Raw genomic sequence first — 13172 nt, 5'->3', positions numbered from 1 at the left:
AGGGCATATATTTAATACTAATTGAATGAATAAACAAATGAATATATAATGATTTCAAGGAAAATAGCCCTTGGTCTTTGGCTTGCTTGTTTCTCATTACATGTCTTAAACTCAAAATATTTTCAGGAGCCAGTAGGAAGTGGTACTTTGATACTGTATATTGCTTGATGGCTGGATTCCTGTGTTGCAACCTCTAACCTTCATGTCTCTGGTTAGAGCAAGGGTTATAGATAGTAAAAGTGACTTTTTGTTAGAAATTTTAGAGAAAGAATTTCTAATCAAAGTGCAGATGTTTATTAAAAATAGCTATTTACCTGAGACACCAGAAAACTAAGCTGCCATCACTGCCAATCCCTATTCTGTTCTGTTCTGCATGCCACTAAGTGGAAGTATCTTGACTTTGCTGATATGGGAGTGGGGTGGGGAATGATGTCTGGCATCTAGTTCAAGGTCAGTTCATCTATTAGAATCTGCAGCTCTGCACTTACAGATGTGTGGAATTCTGAAAGAACTCCTCCACTCCTGTCCCTTCTCTCATTGTTTTCATTCCCATTGCCATGCTGGCTGAGGAGGAAAGCAATCTTCCTGCTCCAGGTTGGTTTTTTCTCAGGCTTTTGTCAATCAGCACATCAGATTTTTACACATCTTGAAACTCGCATGGATTGTGGCCATCTCAACAGGAAGATACTCCTTTAAACTGAAGCAGGTAAGGACAACTGAAGTCTGTGCCACTGATGGGGTTGGGATGAGATGAAGACAGTGTTAATGGCAGAACCAGGATATGTTCATAGCACAGTTAGAAGCTGGCAGGGAGAGGTCTTCTGTCTAAGACAGCATCATGCATTTTGGAGGAATCAGATTTCAATGGTGTGGGAGATTTAATGCACATCTACCTAATTCCCCTTCATTATGTTTTTAGCATTCATGTACAAATGGCATCTCCTATTAATGAGAGCCAGTTTGCTGTAGTGATTAAGGCACCAGGCTAGAAACCAGGAGACCATGAGTTCTAGTCCTGCCTTAGGGACGAAGCCAGTTGGGTGACCTTGGGCCAGTCACTCTCTCTCAGCCCTAGAAAGCAGGCAATGGCAAACCACTCCCAAAAAACCTTGCCAAGAAAACTGTAGGGACTTGTCCAGGCAGTTGCCAGGACAAAGGAATGGAGTTGAAGGCATGCACACACGTGTGCACACACACACAAAGTCATATATTATCTCATCTGAATAATACCTATTTGTTCTGTCATCAACGATTCACAGAAGGCTTAGAAAAGCTATTATCCAGCCTTAGTGGTGAAAACCAACACCAAACATGAAAATGTAATTTCAAGACAAACCTCAGATATTTGAGCAATCAGCAGTAAAACCTTGTTGCAAGTCACATTTAAGAACATGTTATGCTGGTCATGGTTACAGTAGGTTTGTGACTAATGTGTACTCATATCAGCTGAGCCTGATGGAGGGAAATGAGTTCAGTGGTAGAATGCATGATTCACATGGGAAAGATCAGAGGTTTATTTTCTGATGTTGCCATATAAGGATGTAAACTTAAGAAACCTAGGAAGTCAATCACTGTTGACAAAACGGAGATAAACCAATGATCTAACGTAATATGGGATCGTTTTACATATCCATGCATTCCAGCATATGGAACTGGTTTATTATTCTGCATATGCAAGATTTTAAAAGTTGATTTTTCTGGTATTATGTCAATACTTTCAGATGTGGCTGCAATGTCAAGATCTACATGCTATTCTGTAGTAAATATGTAAAATATATGATGTCAAAGTGGTTAAGTTTCATTCTCTCATCCTACAGTGGAAACCTTTCTCCACTCGTCCCAGTTATTAATCATCTCCCTGATTATCCCATATAATTTAAATTATAAAAAAATAACAAAATTTACCTGTCTTGATAAGAGAAATGCAGAATTATGAGATATATTTCAAGGAAGCAAATCCACCTAAATAACACTAGGTAAGTGAATATTTTCCTCCCAAATTTTCTCATTTAATCAAGGAAGCTAATTAATTTAATTTGTTAATGGCAATTAAGGCAGTTATTTATTGCAGATTTGGAAGTTGTCCCTGCATCCACATAATCAGGGGAAAAAATTGTGGACACAGCAGCTCCTCAAAAATCTTTCATAGGCAGTCAACTTTAGACATATTAAGGAAATGGTTGGGCTGGCGGGATAAAAACCAAATTAAAAATAATGTTTAGTATTATTTGATAATATAAAAGCTATCACTTGGAATTCGTTTTATTATTTAAGTATTGGATTTGAACACACACAAGTAGCACGATTCCTCCCCATATCTCAGTTTATTATTGTTTCAATCAATTAGCTTGTGAAAGAAATCCAAACTCCTCCTCTACAGATTTTGAATTATAATAAACACATTCTCTCTGTCTCTTACACACATGCCTACATGCAGATATAGATATTTTGTATAAAAAGGCTGTAGTAGGCTAAGGCAGAGAAAATGGTAACTGGAACAGGGAAGGGGAGTTAATGTGAATGGTGAATGGAATTGTACTGGACTACACCTGATCTTCTAGATAGAAGCAATTTTTCCAAGTATGAGTCTCACTGGGTTCTCTTTAGCAAGTTTTATTGAAATGAATGAGAGGATATTAAAAGGTTCCAGCAAATGAAATTATTTTCATTTTAGAACCAGTGCATCTCTGTGTGCATTAGCACATAGACCTTTGGAGTCTTTTTTCTCACATCCTCATGGTAGAATTGAGAAGAGGAGGTGGCTATCTTTACAGATAACTGGAAAGTCTGCAGCTGGTTGTTTACATAGTGGTTTCATTAATCGTTTATCGGTCTGGGACTTATTCTAGAAGCTGGTTTGTGCATATATCCTGAAGACCATGGGTCTACAAACAGTGTTCTAAGATTCACATATGCCTGAAAAAGGCCACATGCTTGCTTGCTATCTATCTATCTATCTATCTATCTATCTATCTATCTATCTATCTATCTATTTATTTGATTTCTCACCTAAGTGATTCTGGGCAACTCATAGCAGTTAAAAACAACAACCAAATAAAAACAAATTAAAACAGATGTAAAAACATCAATAACCACAATAAAACAAAAATAACCATGATCAACAGCAAAATCCATTACTGCATCACACTCAATGCAGTCCTTGTAAAAGCTCCCCACCATTGCCAGATATAAGTATTTATGACCTTCCTCTTTAGGTGCCATTGATTTACAAATAAACTTGAAGTTTTTAAGATTGGTTCAGGAGGAAGATGGTGTGTGGGAGAGTATCACCTTATGGACAGTGCTGAAGAAAATGTGGAATGGGATGTAGAACTTGCTGCTTTGATCACACCCATTCTCCCCTTGCCTCACCCATGTGGGATCCTTGATATTCCACCAAAGCCACATATTCCCCCTATAGATATTATATTCCCCCTATAGATATTATATTATATTCATTCCATGCAGTAGACCAGGGTTATGAAATATCTGTCAGTTCAAGGGCCATCCCAAATGGACCTACTCTGGGAGAGGGGTTGAGGAGATTTCAGGGATAAAATGGGTATCTGAAGCATCTGTTTCTTAATTTCTTTTAACTGTTATACACAAAATACAGGCATGTTTCTCTTCTAATGTAGACAGGCTAACATTTAGGCTATTTCCTCAACTCTTCAGAATACTCTCCCCATAGCTATATATGAAGCATCTTTTATGCTACACTTTCTGTATCTTTTGAAAACACTTATCAAGCTTTCCCCAGTTTTTAATACTGTATTGATATGTATTATATAGATGTGTTTATTGGTTTTTAGGTAACCATTTCATTATGTTCACTGCTTATGGTTTATTTTAATGATAAACAATCTAGAAATATTTTAAAATAAACAATATATAATAAATACTACTGCCTATTATATTTTACAAACAGTCGTCGTCATCTTAGTACTCAGGTGGCCGTGCATTGGCATTCCCATAATCTTGACCATGAACTGTGAGCTGGGTATGATGGTATTTGTAGTCTCAAGCCCAGGATCAGTTTTAATAAAGAAAGGGATCAACTCCTCCAAATAATATAGAATAAATACTGTAAGCATGCATGACCCTGAGAAACACTGCAGAATTTGAAACACTTATAGAGAATCAAGGTCTTATATTAGAACATATTTACAAATTGTTACTCAGGTATGACACGGAGGACGAACAAATTAAAAATTGTATGATAAAATGGATGCAAAACTTTTAAGAAGGAATAATGGGAAGAATTATGGAAAAAGTCAATAAAATTTACACCAAGCTACAATTTGAAGGAAAATTAGTACAAAATGTTCTACAGATGGTAATTAACCCAGTTAATGATTGCCAAGATGGACAAATCATACAACAATAGATGTTGGAAATGCCACAACAAAGAAGGAACATTTTACCATATGTGATGATTATGAAAAAGGACTCAAAAGTACTGGAAAGAAATATACCAAAACGTCCAGAAAATTCTAAAAATAAAAGTTGAATTAAAACCACAAATATTTTTTATTAGGTATGATCCCAGAGAATATAAATGAGAAGCACCATAATTTATAAGAGATATGCTGACAGGGGCAATAATCAATCTGGCACAACACTGAAAAAGAGAAACTTTGCTATACTTATAACTGCTATATCTTTCTTCTTTCTTTTCTATTTTTCTTCCCCCTTTTTTCTTTTTGCACTTTAGTTTTCTCTTTGATTTCTTCCTTTTTCTTTTTTCCTTCTTTATTTTAGTTTGTATTAATGTTTTACTCTTGTTTTTAAGACATTCAATAAAATTATATTAAAAGACATAAAAAAAGGAAAGGGAAGCTGCTGACAATATAAGATTGGGAGATTAAAATGGGAGAATATGAGGCAATAGAAAAATTAAGTGTACATATTCACAGCAGAAGTTTAACCAAATTCAAGCAGGAATGGTTCCCTTATATACAACATATCACGCAGAGAGATAAACTAAGATACTTAGAAAGTGGTTTTTGAAGAAAACGAGAAACTGTTTAAAAAAATAATTAGAATGATATAAGTATAAATGAGCAATAATCACAGATGTTCCAAGCATAGAATAAAAACATTTAAGTAACAATCAGCAGTTGGGGAAAAAAAAGTGCTTTTTTCTTTTTTATATATCATCATATTATACCTTTGTTGTAGTGCAAAGTTTATTTTATGTATATATATGTATTCCTCTCCAGTTTCTTTTTGCTTTTTTGTTTTTATCTAACTAATCCAAAAATAAAACCAGGAGAAACAAATAAACCAAAAATAGGCACGCATGCATGTAGGCACAAACACATCACTGCAAATCTAGCTCTGGCATTTGGGGTCTCCCCTCCCCTTATTCCTGTCAGAAAGTCTCCCCCCCCCCCCTTATTTGTTTCCTGCAGATATTTCTCTAAACAGTCTTGGTATGGGAGAAAGAAAAACAACTTGCTTTGCAGATAAAGACTGCATGAGGTCTGAATTTCTGGATTTCAGTTTCAAAAGCTCGTGTACCCAGTTCTCCTTTGTAGCAAATCAGCCCTTGCAGCTTCTTCTGAAGAATGATCACCCAACTGTGCACCGCTGAGTGACTGATAACTGCTTGGTCAAGTGATTATTCCCCAGAAGAATAAATACAGAAGACGAGTGAGTCTTTGCATCACTGCAAGCAAATAAGTGAGCATAGGCATAGACCTAGACCTAGACCTAGACCTAGACCTAGACCTAGATAAAAATTTAAAAACCAAAGAGACAGATCTCCCTCAGCCTTTTCAGAAGTCGTCACCCCCCCCCCCCTTTTCTCTCCTTACAAATTCTGAAAGGAATTACCCCGTTCATTTCCCATTTAGGTATGTTCCTTTTAATTTGCCTAGTTTTCATGAATGGGGAGAATTTACAGTTTGGCGTAGCATGCACACCCATACACATACACTCTCCAGTAGGCCTGTTGTGAGCTAAAATGAAATTACACAAACCCGCTCTAAACATCTTAATGTGAGTGGCCTGGATGCTGCTGAAATTCAAACAACAGGCTGTTGGCTGACAATGGAGCTTGCACTGGGAATTTTTTCCCCCTTTCTATAACGCATTCACACAGATGGACAAAACTCCTCCCATTGAAATGCAAGTTTTTGCCATTAGTAAGTTTCACATAGCGGCAAACACCATCTGCCTTCATTCTATAATTCCTTCCATCGATATGAAACTCCAATAAGATAAGTCAGAAAATATATTCAGTGACAGTTGGCGTGATTTTCTCTTTCTGCTGAATGGAAGAGAAAAACAAACTGTTCTGTGCTTAAAAAACACATGTGTTAGAGTAGAAATGGCCAAAGAGTAAAGGCTTAGGTGTTTTGTGTGGATAAAATTCAGCATCTCTCTTTAAGAGAAATGCCCATTTATTATTAAGAAAAAGAATTTCTTCTGGCTGCAAGAGTATTTTACTTATATTGATATGGGCAGCCTAGGTTTAACATTTTTAGGGAGCTGAAGGGCAACAGTAGCTAGAGTAATGATACAAAGTGGGGAGCTATTTTTCTCCTGTTTGATGGAGTACTTAGTTGTTTTTTTTTAAGTTACCTGTTTTGTAGGACTTGTGCTGTAGTTTTAATGTGATTCCTGCTTCGAAATGGACAATAGTTGTGTCCTCACTTTTTAACCACAACCTCCAGAGATGGTTCTAGAGGCAGAAAGAAAGACATTCAGAAATAATCTGGAAAATACTCAGCTCTGCTGGCTGGGGAACTCTGGGAGTTAAAGTCTACTTATCTTAAAGTTGCCAAGTTGAGAAATACTGCTCTTCAGGCTTCATCTGTTTGGTGAGAATGGCTCATAAGTCTAGGACTTGAAGTTTCTATTCTAGTCCTTGAGCATCAACCCTTTTTGGTAGGCAACAACAAAAGCAGCAGGGTTTTCAAGAATGCTTTTTATTGTTGTGGGGTATAATAAAAAATCTTGCAAGCCAGTCAAAGTTTTTCTCTACTCTGTCTTATACCAAACAAAATCAAGGCAGTTTTTTTTTTGAAACTGCTCCCTTAATGGTCCATTCATCCCTTCCCCATTCCCAGAGCCAGGTTAATATTCCATTACAGTCCTTACTTAGTGACCACAATTGGGACTGGCAACTCCATCGCTAAGCACCTCAGTTGCTAAGTGGAAAATCATACGATCATTACGGGTTTACAACATCACTTCCCATTCAGTTGTTAAGCAAATCACCATGGTCTTTAAGCAAAACATCACATGACCGCGACTTACGATTTTGCTTCCATGTTCTCTCTTAACCCTGCTTGTTGCAAGCCAGTTGGAAAGCATGCGAATGGCAATCACATGATTGCAGAATGCTGTGATGATTGTAAATGCGCACTGGTTGCAAAGTGCCCGAATGGTGATCACATGACTTCAGGACTCTGTGACAATTGTAAATGTGAGGTTTGGTCACAAAGCTGGTTTTTTCCCCATACTGTCGTAACTTCTAACAGTTGCTAAGTGAGGCAGTCGGTAAGCAAGGACTTCCTGTACATTGAAAAAGGAAATATCCTGTCAGGGTGCAGAAGGACCATCATGCAGAAGTACCATACTTAATGAAAGAGAACATGTTTTATTCAGTCTATAGCATCTCCAGGATGGGCTTGAAAAAAATCTCTATCTAAATGCTGGAGCCTCATTCCATATCTATCCAGTGGATTTAATTTGGACTTATGTTGGTGTCTGAAAAAAGAAAGGGATAAGAGTTTCAAATGCATAAGGAGGTAGGATTTTTTGCACTGCTGCCTTTTAAGAAGGAAAGTGACTGTTGTTTGCTTAAAGATGCTTCCTGTTGACCATGAAGGAGTTAATTCTTTTGCCAGCATATTATGAATGAGCATGCTGGAGCTCCTAAGAAGCCTTTGAACAACTGATGGGTTCTCATGCATTTAGTAGTTTGGCATATATAAATTGTATTTCACTCTGGTTGCAATCTCTTGATCCAGCATATCCCAGAACATGACTTTAATTGGTTAGGAGAAAGGAGTTCTATTATTCTTATTTATTTGGGAGCTGAATATATATGGGAAGAGGGAATTAAGATCCTTAGTTTCCTTATTTTCATTGTTTAAGAAACAATTTCCCATTTCTTGCAAAAAACTATACCATTTGGCATTAATACTATGTTTCCTTTATTTATTACATTTATATCTATTCTTCCAGGGAGTTCAGGGTGATATAAATGATTTTACCTAATCTGGGTTTTAACCCAATGAGCTGTCCTGTGGGTTAAGCTAGAGAATGAAAGGAAAGATTTGTCCTAGATCATGCAAAGAGTGTTATGGCCAGCTGAAGATTTGAACCTGGGTTTCCCCAGTCCAATTCACTGTGCTATTCATTTAATCACAAGGTTGCTCAAAGATTTCTTATTCCAATTAATAGTATTTCATCCTATATGACAAAATACATAATTAAGTAACTGAGAAAAATCTTTATAGTTTAAAGAACCGCCTTCACATTTAGGACCTAGATGTGATTTCCTTAAGTTATATTCTTGCAAATCTGTTTATAATGTAAGTTTTAGAGTATTGGTATTATGTTACGAAAATTGCTCGTTTCTAGTCATCTTTGCAAACATACTGTCCAATGTCAAATTACCGTGCCAACAGTACTGAATGTATATGATCTATGTTGAGAGATGCCTAATTGATTATTCTAAGCCAGTGAAATATTACAAAGCTAATGATACATTGCATGTCCATGTGGAAAACAATTAGAATTATAATTTTAATATATTTTTCAGTGGACTAGACATTGCCTATTTTTCTCAGGGTCTGGGTGGACAGATTTCTTACCTTCAGCCACCTTATTAATTGCAATAATTATTAGCAACACGATTTATCACATCTTTTCAAGTGATATGATCCTTTCCTAGAGTAATGGGAATGTTTTATTATCATAATGGATCACTTGTCCTTTTTTTTGTTTGTTTTTAGCTACAAAAAATACAGGTAGTCCCCAGTTTAAGAATGAGTTCCATGTCCTTGAGTCGAATTTGTATGTAGGCCAGAACCGTATTATTGTATAATACCGTATAAGTAGTATTGTGTAATGAACTCAAACCATTGTGTGTTTAACTCAAATCCTTGTGTATTTAACTCAAATTTTGCTACAGTAGAATCCATTCTTAGCTATGGGTCATCTGTAACCTGGGCGTTCTTAACCCAGGGACTACCTGTACTTGCATGGAATATTGAAATATTGACACATATGAAACACTTTGTTGTCATAGAAATATAGAATTTAATGTGTGTGCCTGGAGACTAGAAACCTACCTTTTGATCAATAATTCTAAGTAAGTGATCATGTCCTAATTGACCTCTGAAAAAGTAAAAAAAAAAAAAGGAGGGGGTTCAATTCTAGCCTTGTACCGTTCAGTAAGGTTAAGATACTACTACCATATCTTCTGCTATACATGGGGTCTCAAAACAATGTAAAAAATTAAAATGACACCCCCTAGGCATACAGATTTCCTACTGGTGTGTGGAAGCATCTCCAGGATGTAAAGCTTTAATCAAAACGGTGAAAGCATTGTCACACTATTGCAATACAAACTCTGTCCCTTTCGTGCATACTTGTGATGGTCATGATCCATGTATATATGGACAGAGCTTAAGTCATGATGGTACAACTTTGCTCTCCTCATTTGTTCTCCCTTGACCTCTCCCCCCTCCCCACAGATGTCTTGGCCTGAGTATAAAAGCATTAAACATACAGATATTCATTCTTGTAATTGTATTTTACAAGAATTAAGAGTAGTTGCTTATAATACAGCTGGAGGTTGACTTCTCAGTCACAAAATTTGGTTGTGAAATTCTAGAAGTTGAAATGAGATTCTGATATTTCACCAAACGTCCATACTTAGATGGTACTGTGTGTGTATAGGTGGGTGGGTGTGGATATACATTTGTATCAATCAATTCTGTGCACACTTACCTTGGACCTAGCCCCATTGAGATGAATAACTCTGGTGTAATCCATTGATAATTACATCCAGTTAAAGGGGATTGCAGCCTTACACTGGATCAGGATTTCTCAACCCTTACTATAGATCAGGGTTTCTCAATCTCAGCGCCTTTAAGATGTGTGGACTTCAACTCTCAGAATTCCCCAGCCAGCATGGCTGGCTGGGGAATTCTGGGAGTTGAAGTCCGCACATCTTAAAGTTGATAAGGTTACGAAACCCTGCTATAGATATCTATTAAGAAATTGCAGTGAATTCTATTGTTAGAGGTTAGAGATAGTAGTGTCAGATGGAGACCAGTATGTTATGGCTGAATTTGCATGATAACATCATCACTCATGTGTTGTATTTACCCTCCTTACTGCGCTTTTGGACACCCATGGATATAGTATAGTAGCTTCCCTTTTTGTTTTGGTGCCCTCAAGTCAGTCTTGACTCCTGGAGACCACATCGGCAATTCCATGCATTTTTCCTGGCAACATTTTCAGAAGTGGTTTGTCTTCTTCTTAGAGATGAATGTCATCCCTTAGAGGTAGTCTAGACAAGAAACTCCAACTACACTACCTTTATTTTAAGGTTTCAGTAACAGAATCTTGCAAGTCTGAAAGTAGATATCTCCCCCTTCACCTTTGCAGTCCAAGAAACTAGGAAGGGTCCCTTCTGGGATGTTTGCCACAGCCCTATTGCTTCTGTGGGCTAAGCTGCCTCTTATCGGACTGTTGCCTAGACTGCTGCTCCTCTTCCTCCTCCTCCTGTCTCTTAAGGACATTTTCACAGACCATTACAGTGAAAGAGAGGGACTGGCCCAAGTTCACCCAACTGGCTTCTCACAGTGTCCTGGTTTCTAGTCAGTGCCTTTAACCACTACACCACACTGGGTCTCAATATAGCAGCTACACCGTGTCTTACACCACAGAGCAAAGCAACAGACATTCCCATGCTTTATATTCTTAAAGTATGTTTTCTTGATAAGGTAATAATAATATTAATAAAAATGTTTTAATTATACACATGGTTAAGAAACCCCCTCTTAGCTGATATAGGCATGTATTATAATATTCACTATTAGATTGAAGTGTGTGTGTGTTTTTCAAAACTTTGGCTAGGAATTACCCATGTGTTAATAATCCTTTCGGCAGATGCAGAGCATGAAAACAGAATTCCATGTGACAGCCGAAAATTCCCTGCAGCAGAAGCACGCACAGCTGGCTTGGGTGCTGTGACTTCAGCTTGGTTTCCTTAGAAACCATTTGCTGTTGAATGTAATTTTCATTGCTAACAGACTTCATGTATTTAGAGGCTGGAGTCATTTGTGCAAATGCCAAGCTTTTGTATGCTTTTCAATCTCAGGCAACAAAGTTCGCTTTTGAGTTTCTTTTACATAGTTCCTGGGGGCGGGGGAATATATCAGTTTTATGCCTTCATCTATTCTGTCCATGCATCGTTCATTTTGGGAATGATTTCTTGCTATATTTAAATCTACTCCTTTAGTGGAAACAATTGTCAGTTAAAATAGTTATGCTGATATTGAGAAATGAACTGTAGGAAATCCAGATCAAAACATCCCTGACCAATGATAGTCTAAGCTATTCTAGAAAACACCCAGCATGTCTTTGTGGGTAATTGGTTCTTTAATGTTTCTTTGTGGAGTTGCTAGCCCTTGATCATCATCACTGCTTTTCTGTGAACCTGTTCCATTTTGTTCTTCCTCAAGTGTGTGGCTAGAATAATTGAAGAACACAAGACTGGGGCACAATACTCAAGGAAAGTATACCTTTATATAAATAAATATAAACCTGTATTTGTCTTTTGAAACTACATCACATTGTTGACCATATTCAGTTTGCAATCAACTATTATTCCAAAATATTTTCCATAAGTACTACAAGTCAGGTGGCCCCCACACCCTATAACTCTGCATTTGATTTCTTTTTCCTAAGTGAAGCTTTACATTTGACTCTGTTAAATTAATTATGCTATTTTCAGGTTATTTCTTTAACCAAGTTTGTTTTGAATTTAAATCTTCTAGGATATTAGTTTTTCTATCCGGTGTTGTGTCATCTACAAAACTGAGAAGCATTCCCTCCACCTTGCCATCAAATTTATTAATAATAATATTGAAAAGTAGGGGATTCAGGAATGGTCCTTGTGATCCAGTATTTGATACTTCACTCCATTTCAGTGAAGAGTTAACGATAAAGCACTCTTTGAGTATGATTTTTGAACCACCTTTGAATCCATTTAGACCATTCAGACCACAAACTTATTGATCTTTGTAGAAATCAAGATATATTACATCTATAGCATTCTCACAATTTAATACAATTACCTGATCAGAAAATGAAATAAAGTTAGTTTGGTAGGACTTAATCTTAAGAAATTCATGCTGACACCTAATAACTACTGTTTATTTCCCAAGTGCTTATGAACTAATTGTTTCAGAATCTTCTCTAGAATTTTCCCAGATATTGATAACTGACTGGTCTGTAGTTCTATGGACCCTCCTTTTTCCCTTCTTGAGGAAAAGGATAACAATTCTTCTTCCCAATTATGTGGTACTAGTTGTCCATTGGTTCTCAAAGAAATGCATAATGATTTGACAAGGCTTTTATCAATCTCAAGTTTCAAATAGGCTCATTCTAGTCTTCATAATTGTCTGGTAGTTATCCTCTTGTTGGAGAAGACTGAGATAAAAAACTGCCTTTTCTTTGTTACCTGTTAGCATTTTGCTATCTTCACTCAGGAGCTGTTGATCTGTTTTTTCCCCTCCTTTTTTATTTGACATATCTAATGATCCTTTTGTTCTCAGTATCCATTGCCAAGCTGTGCTTATTCTGAGCTTTAGTTTTCCTGACAGCTCTGTATGATTATGGACTATCTGCCTGTACTCTTTTTTTATAACCCGTCTTTCTTTTTACTTCCTATATGGGCCCTCTTTTATTTTTTCCTCAGTAAGTTTGCCATGGAGCCATATTGGTTTCTTTTCCACCTTTCATTGTTTTCCTTAATAGAATTATTTGCAGTTGGCCTTTTAATCTCTCCTTTTTAAAAGGAAATCTTACCCATCTTGAGTTCCTTTTCCATTACTTATTCCTGCCATTGAATCCAGTGATAATTACTCTGAGTTTAATAAAGTCTGTGTTTGATTACACCCACTTTTTTCCCTTAAAAG

At 36.8% G+C, this 13172-nt stretch overlaps 1 long non-coding RNA gene across 9 annotated transcripts in view; it reads left to right on the top strand.

Moving 5' to 3' along the window:
* The first annotated feature begins 463 nt into the window (after window positions 1–463).
* Window positions 464–13172, top strand: part of LOC112541514 (uncharacterized) — a 220299-nt gene continuing 207590 nt past the window's right edge. For all 9 annotated transcript variants that reach the window (XR_015796357.1, XR_015796355.1, XR_015796359.1 and 6 more), the window contains exon 1: window positions 464–706. This is a non-coding gene — a long non-coding RNA (uncharacterized LOC112541514). The remainder of the gene's footprint in view (window positions 707–13172) is intronic.

This window comes from Python bivittatus, unplaced genomic scaffold, assembly GCF_059951505.1.
Source record: "Python bivittatus isolate LINGU-HERP-01145 unplaced genomic scaffold, Pbiv_v1 ctg000330_np1212, whole genome shotgun sequence".
Lineage (NCBI taxonomy): Eukaryota > Metazoa > Chordata > Lepidosauria > Squamata > Pythonidae > Python > Python bivittatus.
This window is presented reverse-complemented; position numbering and strand designations above follow the sequence as displayed.